Source organism: Phoca vitulina, unplaced genomic scaffold (genome assembly GCF_004348235.1).
Source record: "Phoca vitulina isolate PV1807 unplaced genomic scaffold, GSC_HSeal_1.0 scaffold13, whole genome shotgun sequence".
NCBI lineage: Eukaryota > Metazoa > Chordata > Mammalia > Carnivora > Phocidae > Phoca > Phoca vitulina.
This window is the reverse complement of record NW_022589716.1, coordinates 170,752-180,889: the sequence shown is the minus strand read 5'-3', so window position 1 is coordinate 180,889 and position 10,138 is coordinate 170,752. Positions and strand designations below refer to the sequence as shown.

Here is a 10,138-nt window from a genome sequence, read left to right as displayed (position 1 = left end):
GAGCACTGGGTGTTATGCACAAACAATGAATCATGGAACACTACATCTAAAACTAATGATGTAATGTATGGGGATTAAGATAACAATAAAAAAATTAAAAAAAAAAAAGAGGGCTCTGAAAAGATTCTTTGGAAAGGAAACTATAAAAGGGCCCATTGTCCTGGGGCTGAAAAAAATGCATGTGATAGCAGGACTCAAACCCTGAGAGCCAGCAATGGTAATTTTTTGATCAGATTGTGGACTTAAAATTTACTCTTTCTCTTGATTTCCTGGAATATCCCTTTCTGTAACATCAACTTCTTTGTACAATTTGAGTAACTGTCTGTATTAACCTTTCTGCTCTCTGGTATCTTACAGTGTTTTCCTTAGTTGTTTTCCTGCTTTCCTAAGTTGATACCCAATTTTGGACAAAATATTGGAAATTCCCTCAGGGTGTCTGGGTGGCTCAGTCAGTTAAACATCTGTCTTCATCTCAGGTCGTGATCCCAGGGTCCTGGGACCGAGCCCCGCATCAGGCACCTTGCTCAGTGGGAAGCCGGCTTCTCCCTCTCCCTATGCCTGCTGCTCCCCCTGCTTGTGCTCTCTCGCTCTGTCAAATAAATAAATAAATAATAAAATCTTTAAAAAAAAACACAAAATATTGGAAATTCCCATTAATCCCATGAAATTCTATAGATTTGCTAAGAATAATTTCTTCTGAAAGGAAATATATCATACCGAGGAGGTTTTCTTTTGTTTTCCCAAAAAATAATCATGAGTTATTCTACTCTCATGAAAAAAAAAAAAAAAAAACACAATTGGAAGCAAAGACATTTATAATTTCATAAGAGAGGAAAGTCTGAGACTGCAGGTCAGCACTTTTGTGTCCATAATTCCTTTAACTATCTGTTCTTCCTGAAAATGTAGCCTTTAACATATACTGTGTTTTGTAACAAGTCATTGGGTTTTATTTTTCTCATTAGGATCCTGTTCTCTTATTAATCTCAGTATCCACATTGCCTAGTCACTGGCAAAACCAATAATCAAACACACATCTCCAGTTGTAGTCTACATAGAAACTCAAATTTCAATAGTTTGACATAATATGGCCGTAGAGTCAGAGATGAAGCAAAATTTAAGTCACTGTCCAGCTAATGTTGAACAGAATATCTCCAAACTAAAACTGATTTTCCCCTTCCAGTTAAGGTGGGATTTCAGTACCAAATGCCTTTACCCAAGGGAAGTTCACTGAATGAATTGAAAGGCTCAAACTCCATTCCTACAAGCAATATTTTGTGAACAAATGTCTGTGTTTGATTCCTGCTGTAACAAATGACCACATGAGTGGCTTAAAACAAAGATTTATCCTAAGTTTCTAGAAAGTTAGAAGCCTGAAATAGGTCTCATTGAGCTACAACTGGGTGTTATATGAAACTATGAATCACTGAACACTGCATCAAATATAATGATCTACTATATGGTGGCTAAGTGAATGTAAAAAAAAAAAAGAGGTCTACAGGGCTGTGATCCTTCTGGACACTCCAGAGGAGAACTCACTCCCTTTCTTATTTCACTTTTCAGTGGCTACCTGCCTTTCTTGTCTCATGGCCCTTTTCCATCTTCAAAGCCTGCAGCACAGAGTCTGAAAATGTCTCTCAGATTCCAATTCTTTGTCCTCCCTCTTCCACATTTAGAGGACCACTGTGATTACACTAGTCCCACCTGGATAATCTTTTTATATTGAGATCACTGATTAGCAGCCTTATTCCATTTACTAGCTGCATTCTCCTTGCTCTGTAAACAAAGGTTTTCAAAAGCTCTTTGGATTAGGATATGGACATCTTTTCAAAGCCCTTATTCTGCCTACTATAAAGTTTTCTTCAAATATAACTTATTTGATGTCAGTTAATAGCCCTTACATAGAAGACTTGAATAGAGAATTTATCAACACCTATAAAGTTATGTGAAAATCTTTTCTTTCAAAATTACAAACACAGAAGATTCCTGGTGGAGAAGACCTAAAGCCACCTACACATGATTCTAACACAGGAAGGGAGCCTTGCTCTCAAACTGTGCCCCACAGAACAGGACCTGCAGCATCAACACCACCTGGGAGCTTGTTAGAAATACTGAGTTATACACAACTAATAAATCATTGAACACTACATCAAAAACTAATGATGTATACTCTACAGTGGCTAACTGAACATAATAAAAATAAAAAAAGAAAGAAAGAACTCCTGAGTCCCTGGGCCCACTGGACACCTAATTAATCAGAATTTGCATTTTAACTACAAACTTTGGTGATTTGTATGCACAATAAAGATAGAGAAGTGCTGGTCTAGAATCATATTTCTCACCTTCTCACTGTTGATACTTGGAACTGGATAAATATTTGTTTGGGGGATTATACATGCTCAGCAACATCCCTTCAGACATGGCCCAAATATTCGCAGGGGCAAAATCATATCTGGTTGAGAACCACTGTGCCAGAGTTTGAGAACTGGTAGAGAAAGTCAATTATCATATGGTTTCACTTATTTGTGGAACATAATGAATAGCTTGGAGGACGTTAGGAGAAAGAAGGGAAAGATGAAGGGGGGGAAATTGGAAGGAGAGATGAACCATGACAGACTATGGACTCTGAGAAACAAACTGAAGGTTTTAGAGGGGAGGTGGGTGGGGGGGATGGGTTAGTCCGGTGATGGGTATTAAGGAGGGCATGCACTGCATGGAGCACTGGATGTTGTACAAAAACAATGAATCGTGGATCACTGCATTGAAAACTGGTGATGTATTGTGTGGTGATTAACATAACATAATAAAATAAAATTAAAAAAAAAAAAAGAACTGGAATTATCATGACAGAATTCCAATCAAGGCTTCATCCAATACTACAGTTATAACTGTGGTATTGTGATTTATACTTAAAAATAATTGAGTCCATAAGATATCAAATCCTGAGTGTTATCCACTTCAAAACATGTTAATAATTTTAAAATAAAATAATTAAGCATATGTAAACAAATTATGAAAAAACACACAAAAGCTGATTATTTTACTACTATTGAGAACCTATATAAATTATTATATTTTATTATTAAAGGGTCTTCATCACTCTGTATAGCATAGCAATAAAATTTCCCATCATTTTATACACACACACACACACACACATTTGGTCTTCATCCCCATTTGTGGCACAAGGCTTCTAAAACTTCAAATTTTCTAAGTGATGAGAGCCATAAAAATGTCTTTCATCAGGTTAATGAGGTGACTTTGGGAAAGTACCTATGGAGAGGGGCTGCTTGCCAGAAGGACCAACCATGTGGTTAGAGGACTGGAACTTTAGGTCCCACCTCCTGACTTCCTGGGATGGGAGAGGGGCTGGAGATGGTGTCTAATCACCAATAGACAATGATTTAATCAATTTGTTTCCATATAATGAAGCTTCTATAAAACCCAAAAGGATGGTTCAGAGTGCTTCCAGGTTGGTGAACACATGGAGAATGGTAGAGTGGCATACCTGGAGAAGGCATGGAAGCTCCACACCCTTTCCCCATACCTTGTCCTATGCATCTCTTCCAACTGGCATCAACTCTTCCCTGAGGCAGCACAGGTTGGGAGGGAAATACTCAAGAGGCATGCATAAACTTGAGCATGCACAAGCTTGACTACTGAGTCCATCATGTGACCACCTAAGGTCAGACCTGAGGTAAGCATGAGGATTCTTGGCAAAGAAGGTAACAACTATCCCTGACTCAAACACTGAACATCAGTTTTAATGCTCAAATACTGGTCCACAGACCAGGACTGGTGGCATCAGTATCAACTGGGAAACAGTAACAATTATATGATCTCTGAGCTTCACCCACATCCTGCCAAATCAGAATCTGAATATGAACAGGGTCCCCAAGTGATTCAAATACATGTTAATGTTAGAGAAGTTCTGGTCTAGAATAGTGTTTCTCAACCTCTCCACTGTTGACATTTGTGCTAGATAATTCTTTGTGGTGGGGGCCATCCTGTGCATTGTATGATAGGGGGAACATCTCTGACCTCAAGCCACTAGGTGCCAGTAGCACCTCCCTAGTTATGACAACCAGAGATTTCTCCATAATTGTCAAGTGTCTACTGGAGGCAAAATCGCCCCTGGTTGAGAATCAATAACCTAGAGCATGAGAAATGGAAATATCTTGGTGGAGTTCCAGTCAAAGCTCATACCTCCCTTAGCTCATAACTTGGGATAGCTCATTTCACACTTCTGAGCCCCACCTTTGCAAGTTTAGATTAAGGTTCATTATAGTCCAGACCTTACATAATGGACTTTTGTAAAAATGAAATAAAACAATCCACATGGGATTCTCAGCTCAGTGTATGGGGCATAAAATGATCTAAATATCTCATAATTAACACACTTTTTAAAATGGAGCACTAAGTGGCAGCTCTTCATTTATATTACCAGCATGAATCATCTGGTTAGTCAAAAGCATCATGAAGACAAGGGCACAGTATCCATATATTTATCACAAATTAACGTACCCTTCTCTCTTGTTGAAGAGGGGAATAGCATTTTTCTAGAGATATCAGGAGATCTCCTGTGTCATAAGACAATACTTTGGAGGTCCACGAGACCTGATTAAGCAGGTCCCTCAGTCTTAGATTTGGACAAAACACTAACTCAAAATTGTAATAAGATGGAAGGAGGTTAGAGCTCTGGAAGGCAGGCAAGATCATGGAGAAGAAGTAAGAAAAACTGGATTCACCTGACTTCTAATCTGGTCTCCTGGGAACAGAGAATTGGCTGGAAAAAAATTCCATTCTGGAAATTTCCAGACGAAGTAGTCCACGGGGAAATAATATGCTCAGAGGTGGGAGTAACAATAGAAACAGTGCCTAATGACCAGACACAGGGTGCTGTAAATATCTCCTCCACTGCAGTCCCTTACCATGGTGATCCTTGTGCAGGACAGGACATAGTTGTTGCTTTTGGGTTCCTAAGGCTGGCTGGGGGACCCATGCTTCACTGCTTCCTGCTGTCCTGTCTGGGAACAGAGCTTGGGTCTCCATCATCAGCTACCTGGGGAGGAATTTGGACCTCCACACGGAGACTGTCATCTTATAGTCCCCAACCAGGTGAGTCTGAGAGCTCCACAGGTATTTCAGGAAAGGATCTGAGAACCTTTACCTGAGGTTACCTGGGAGCCTAACTAGCCTATCTAGAGCCAAGAGATTGCATGTTTGTTTGCTTGGTTGACTACTAAGATTAAAAATAATTAATTTAATATATTTTTAAAGAAAAATGTTCATTGGACTCAGCAATACAGTGATCACAATACGTTGTGGGAATGGAAGTCCAACTGGATGGGATGGAGGAAGGAATGAGGGACATAAAGTGGTTCCAGTGAAATTAGAACATATTCAAGCAGTTTTGCAGGTAAGGGGCATAGGAAAACAGCATTAGGCTTGGAAGTGTGAGCACTGGAGTGAGAGTATTTAAAAAAAAGTTCAGATGAGGTGTATTTAGCTTGTTCTGTATTTATTAGAAGGATCCAGGTCCGTGGAGATAAATACCACCTTGTGACAGCAGTTTTTGAGAAGTGTATTTCACAGTCATCTCTCCCATTAGTATCCACCGGGGGAAAAATGTACTTAATATGCATGAAGGGATATGCCAAGGAGCATTACTTTGCAACTATTTTAATACTAAGGAAGCTGAATATATTTTTGACTTTGTTAGCCATTTACTTCCTATATGCAAATTGTTTTTGCAAGTGCATTGCTTTCATGTATTGGGATCTGTGTGTTTTTAGTGTTTTGATTGTATCCTTATAAGAAAAGAATGGCAATTTTTTCACCAGGTTTGCTGTTTGCCACTGAATCCATGTATTGTGTATAGATGTATGTATAGGATCGAGTGAGAGCCTACATATTTTGAGGGGTCGAAATTATCAGTTGATGACATTGTTTTTCCTTCATTGCTTTGAAACACTGAAATTCTTTTGCATCCTTAGTAGTAAGAATAGCTTTTTACACATATTGCCATCTTATTGCATCTAATTGTCCTTACTTCTACCATTTTATATTCTGGAATTAGATCTTTTTTTTTAAATAGCAATCACCTCCTATTGTTATGTGAAACATGTTCTTTCCTATTCAACTAAAGATCCCCTGCATCTTTTTCATAAGCATGATTGAGTCCATTTATGGTCACATACGATCAAATTATAACTTGAGCTACTGCTTCTTACACTCTGTATTTTAAAAAGTATATTTTCCTATTCTTTTATTCCCAAGCTTTTAGCCATTTCATCCTGAATTAGAGACCCATGTTGATATGATTGTTGCTATTGTATATCTTTTCTGTAAGATGTTAATATTAAATTATTGTTCAGTTTTGTTGAAGACAAGTTATTTGAATCCACCTTATTTAACATGAGTTTATTTTTTTTCCTACCGTTCTTTCTATTTAATGAATTTTCATTTTCTTAAAACTTGTTTCTATAAAAATGCACACCTTTGTGAGCATAAAGACATGAACAAAGCAGGTGAGGGAAATAACTGCTCATATGACACAGGGTCTTCAAGGATAAATCATATACAGAAAGGGGTTAGATTGTCCTGGAACATGCAAGATTTTACAAAGTATGGTCTGCGAAGGTTTCTGCATGTCAGGTAAGTAACAGAGAAGCATGAATGACAAGTACCCATCGGATTTTGTGTCAAACAAAGAGCAAGCCCCAAAGCCCAAGATAACAAAGGAGTGAATGCCACCAAGGAAAGTAAGAGAAGAGCCAGCCTCATCCACTCTCGGGCCACATAAAAACAAGTGTGGTCAAATAAACAGGGCAAAGGGACAGGAATGACAATTAGATCAGAGGCCTGATGTGGACCCCATGATGAGGCCAGTGGAGCAGTCTGCATGGGCTCTCTGGCCTCTGATTTAACATCAGCACCCATACTGACTGCCTTTTCCCTCTGCAACCTGGTCTTCTGATGGACTCTTCATTCATACTGTTTTTCCCACATTAGCAGGCACTGGCCTCCTATTAAAATCATTTTTTTCCTTTACTGCAGTGGATTCCAATTTTTTTATTGTCCACAGTAAGCATGAGTTTACATTATATCAAGCATGTGTGCACATGCAAACACACAAATACACATGTATGTACACACACATACAAAGATGACTGAACAAAGAGAATAACCACTCATATACTAACAGGAAGGAACTATGCTCAACTTTTTACATATATGGACTCAATCTGTTGATGACCTTAGGAAGACCACTATTCCGGTGAGAATAACATTCTAAAATGAATTGGTTGTCTTCCCAAATTCAAACGGCTGAAGTGTGGTAGATCGAAGGTTCAAAGCTCATTCACTGATTCCAAAATTTTGTATTTAATATCATTTAGAAAAGTCTTTTACAATTTTATCTTGATAAAATTCCCCTATTTTTGTATGTTGTGTATTTCCTCTCTATTTGTTCCTTTTGCTCATATTTCTAGTGGATGTTCATACATTAAGGTATCTTATAAACATATCACTCTTTTCTCTTTTGGAGAAATTGCTTCTTGCTGTTTTATTAGTTATTCTGGGCATGAAGGGGATATACCTAGTGTTGGAATGCAGCCAGAAGCAGGGAAACTTTCTCATCATCATGATCTCTTAGGGCTCACTTGGGCTTATTTGTCCATTCTTCTCCCTCTTCCTTTTCTCTGTCTCCTTTTAGTTTTTTTTACTTCTCTAAATACAGGACAAAATGGTCACATTAAAATTGAGCACCATATTACAATGTAGTTCATGGGAGTCTTACCACCTGGAATTTGGGTACTTTTCTATATTTGTGAGGGTAATGATAATTTGATGTCTAGAGCTTAACTAGTATCATTTCTTTCCTAAATATTGTAGCTGTGGGTGAGAAGTGCCTGGTAGTCACATGGCCCCAGGAGTCTGCAGTGTGTCAATATGGGACCATTAAAATAGAGACTCCAGGATGTAAACTAACACATGGAAATAAGGAAGGGATCCATTTTTATTGATGTGCAAGGAACATCATGTGAATGAAGGACTCCTTGTGTATCAAGGTCTCATCTGCCATGGGGAGGCCACCTCGTTCCTCAACCTTCCCTGACACCACTTCTCATCACTCTCTCTCTTGTTGGTCTCCTGACCACACTGGCTCCATTTGAGTACTGGATATCCAAACGAGAGTACCTTCTCAGGGCCTTTGCACTCGCTCTTTCTCCAACAGGGCACAGAAGTCACCAAATGACCTTGTGTCTTCTGTGGAGTCTTCTCTGAGGCCTCTCTGCAAATTTCACCTTCTGTTTAGGTCTTTCCGAACTCCCAGGAAAGAATACACCCTATCCAATTTCTTTTATGCCTGCTTCCCCCCCACCATGTCATTTTAATTATAACATTTATGCCATAATAATAGTGCCCATTTGTGTTAAAAATAATCATTTTTCTCCTAATTTATAGTCATTACAACAACCACATGGGACCAGGCAATGATCCCCACATTTCAGGATTTCTTCTTCTGGGATTATCAAATGAACCAGAACTGCAACCCCTCATTTTGGGCTTTTCCACTCCATGTACCTGATCACTGTGTTTGGGAACCTGCTCATCATCCTGGCCATCATTTCTGACTCCCACCTCCACACCCCCATGTACTTCTTCCTTGCCAACCTGTCCTTTGTAGACATCTGTTTCACCTCCGCCATCATCTCAAAGATGTTGGTGAATATAGCAACACAGAGCAAAGTTATAACCTATACAGGATGCATCAGCCAGATCTGTTTTTCCACACTGTTTGCAGGCTGGGACATCTTTCTCATGGCCGTGATGGCCTATGACCAGTTTGTGGCCATCTGTCACACCCTGCACTACACAGTCATCATGAACACCCTGCTCTGTGGACTGTTGGTTTTGGTGTCCTGGATCATGAGTGTCCTGAATTCCTTATTACAAAGCTTAATGGTGTTGTGGCTTTCCTTCTGTCAGAAGTGGAAATCCCCCACTTTTTCTGTGAACTCCGTAGATGATCCAACTTGCCTGTTCTGATACCTTTCTTAATGACACAGTGATATATGTTTCAACTGTGTTGTTTGCTGGTGGTCCCCTTGCTGGGATCCTTTACTCATACTCTAAGATTAATTCCTCCATACATAGAATCTCATCAATTCAGGGCAAGTATAAAGCATTTTCCACCTGTGCATCTCACCTCTCAGTTGTCTCTTTATTTTATTGTACAGCCCTGGGAGTGTACCTTAGCTCTGCTTGTTACCCAGAGTTCCCACGCAAGTGCAGTGGCCTCAGTGATGTACACGGTGAACACATGCTGAACCCCTTCATCTACAGCCTGAGGAACAGAGACATAAAGGAGACTCTAATGAGATTCTTCAGGATGGCAGCTATAAAAGGGACAAGTGTCCTCCTGGTGGTGAAGAAGTGCCCTAATTGCAGGGCTCAAAGTCACAATTTTTGTTCATCATGAAATAGAATTTGATCCTATGTATTTCCAAAAATTTCCATTTCTTAGAATTCAACTTCTGTTTACAATTTCAGAAAACTCCATTTTCTAAGCTTTCTGCTCTGTCTGATATACATACAGTTTTTCCCTTTATCCATGTTCATACGTTCCCACAGTTCTTCCCAACCTTGGAACAGAAATATTTGAAAACCACCATATCATTTACAGGACCACCTTGATTTCATAAATATGATTTCTTTTCAAATTACATATACAATGCCAAGTAAAATTTCCCTAGACTTCCTGAAGGAATAAACATAATTGTATTATTCAGATAGATAAAACTACACTTGGCATCTAAGGCCATTTATATAATTTCATCATAGAGGAAAATACGAAATCACAGTTTTCACTTGGCCCTGTTGTCATTCTATTTTACTCTTTAACTGCTCTTGTGGATGATACAGACTTTATCATCATCCCCTTTAAGCCTCAGCCTATGGATAGAGATGCTATGGGCTAAGAATGCCTGCGACACTCACCTGGGCCCAAGATACTTGGGACTCAGGCCTGAGCCAATATTATGGATGAACTGTCCCTTGTCATTATTTTGTTTTTGTTGATGTTGTTAACATATAACTGACATAACGTTGCATTAATTTCAGGTGTACAATGGAA

The 10,138-nt window shown here is 39.1% G+C and overlaps 1 pseudogene; it reads left to right on the top strand.

Annotated features, from left to right (window-relative positions):
- Positions 1-8,482: 8,482 nt before the first annotated feature.
- LOC116636895 lies at positions 8,483-9,484 on the top strand (annotated as a pseudogene).
- The last annotated feature ends 654 nt before the right edge of the window (positions 9,485-10,138 follow it).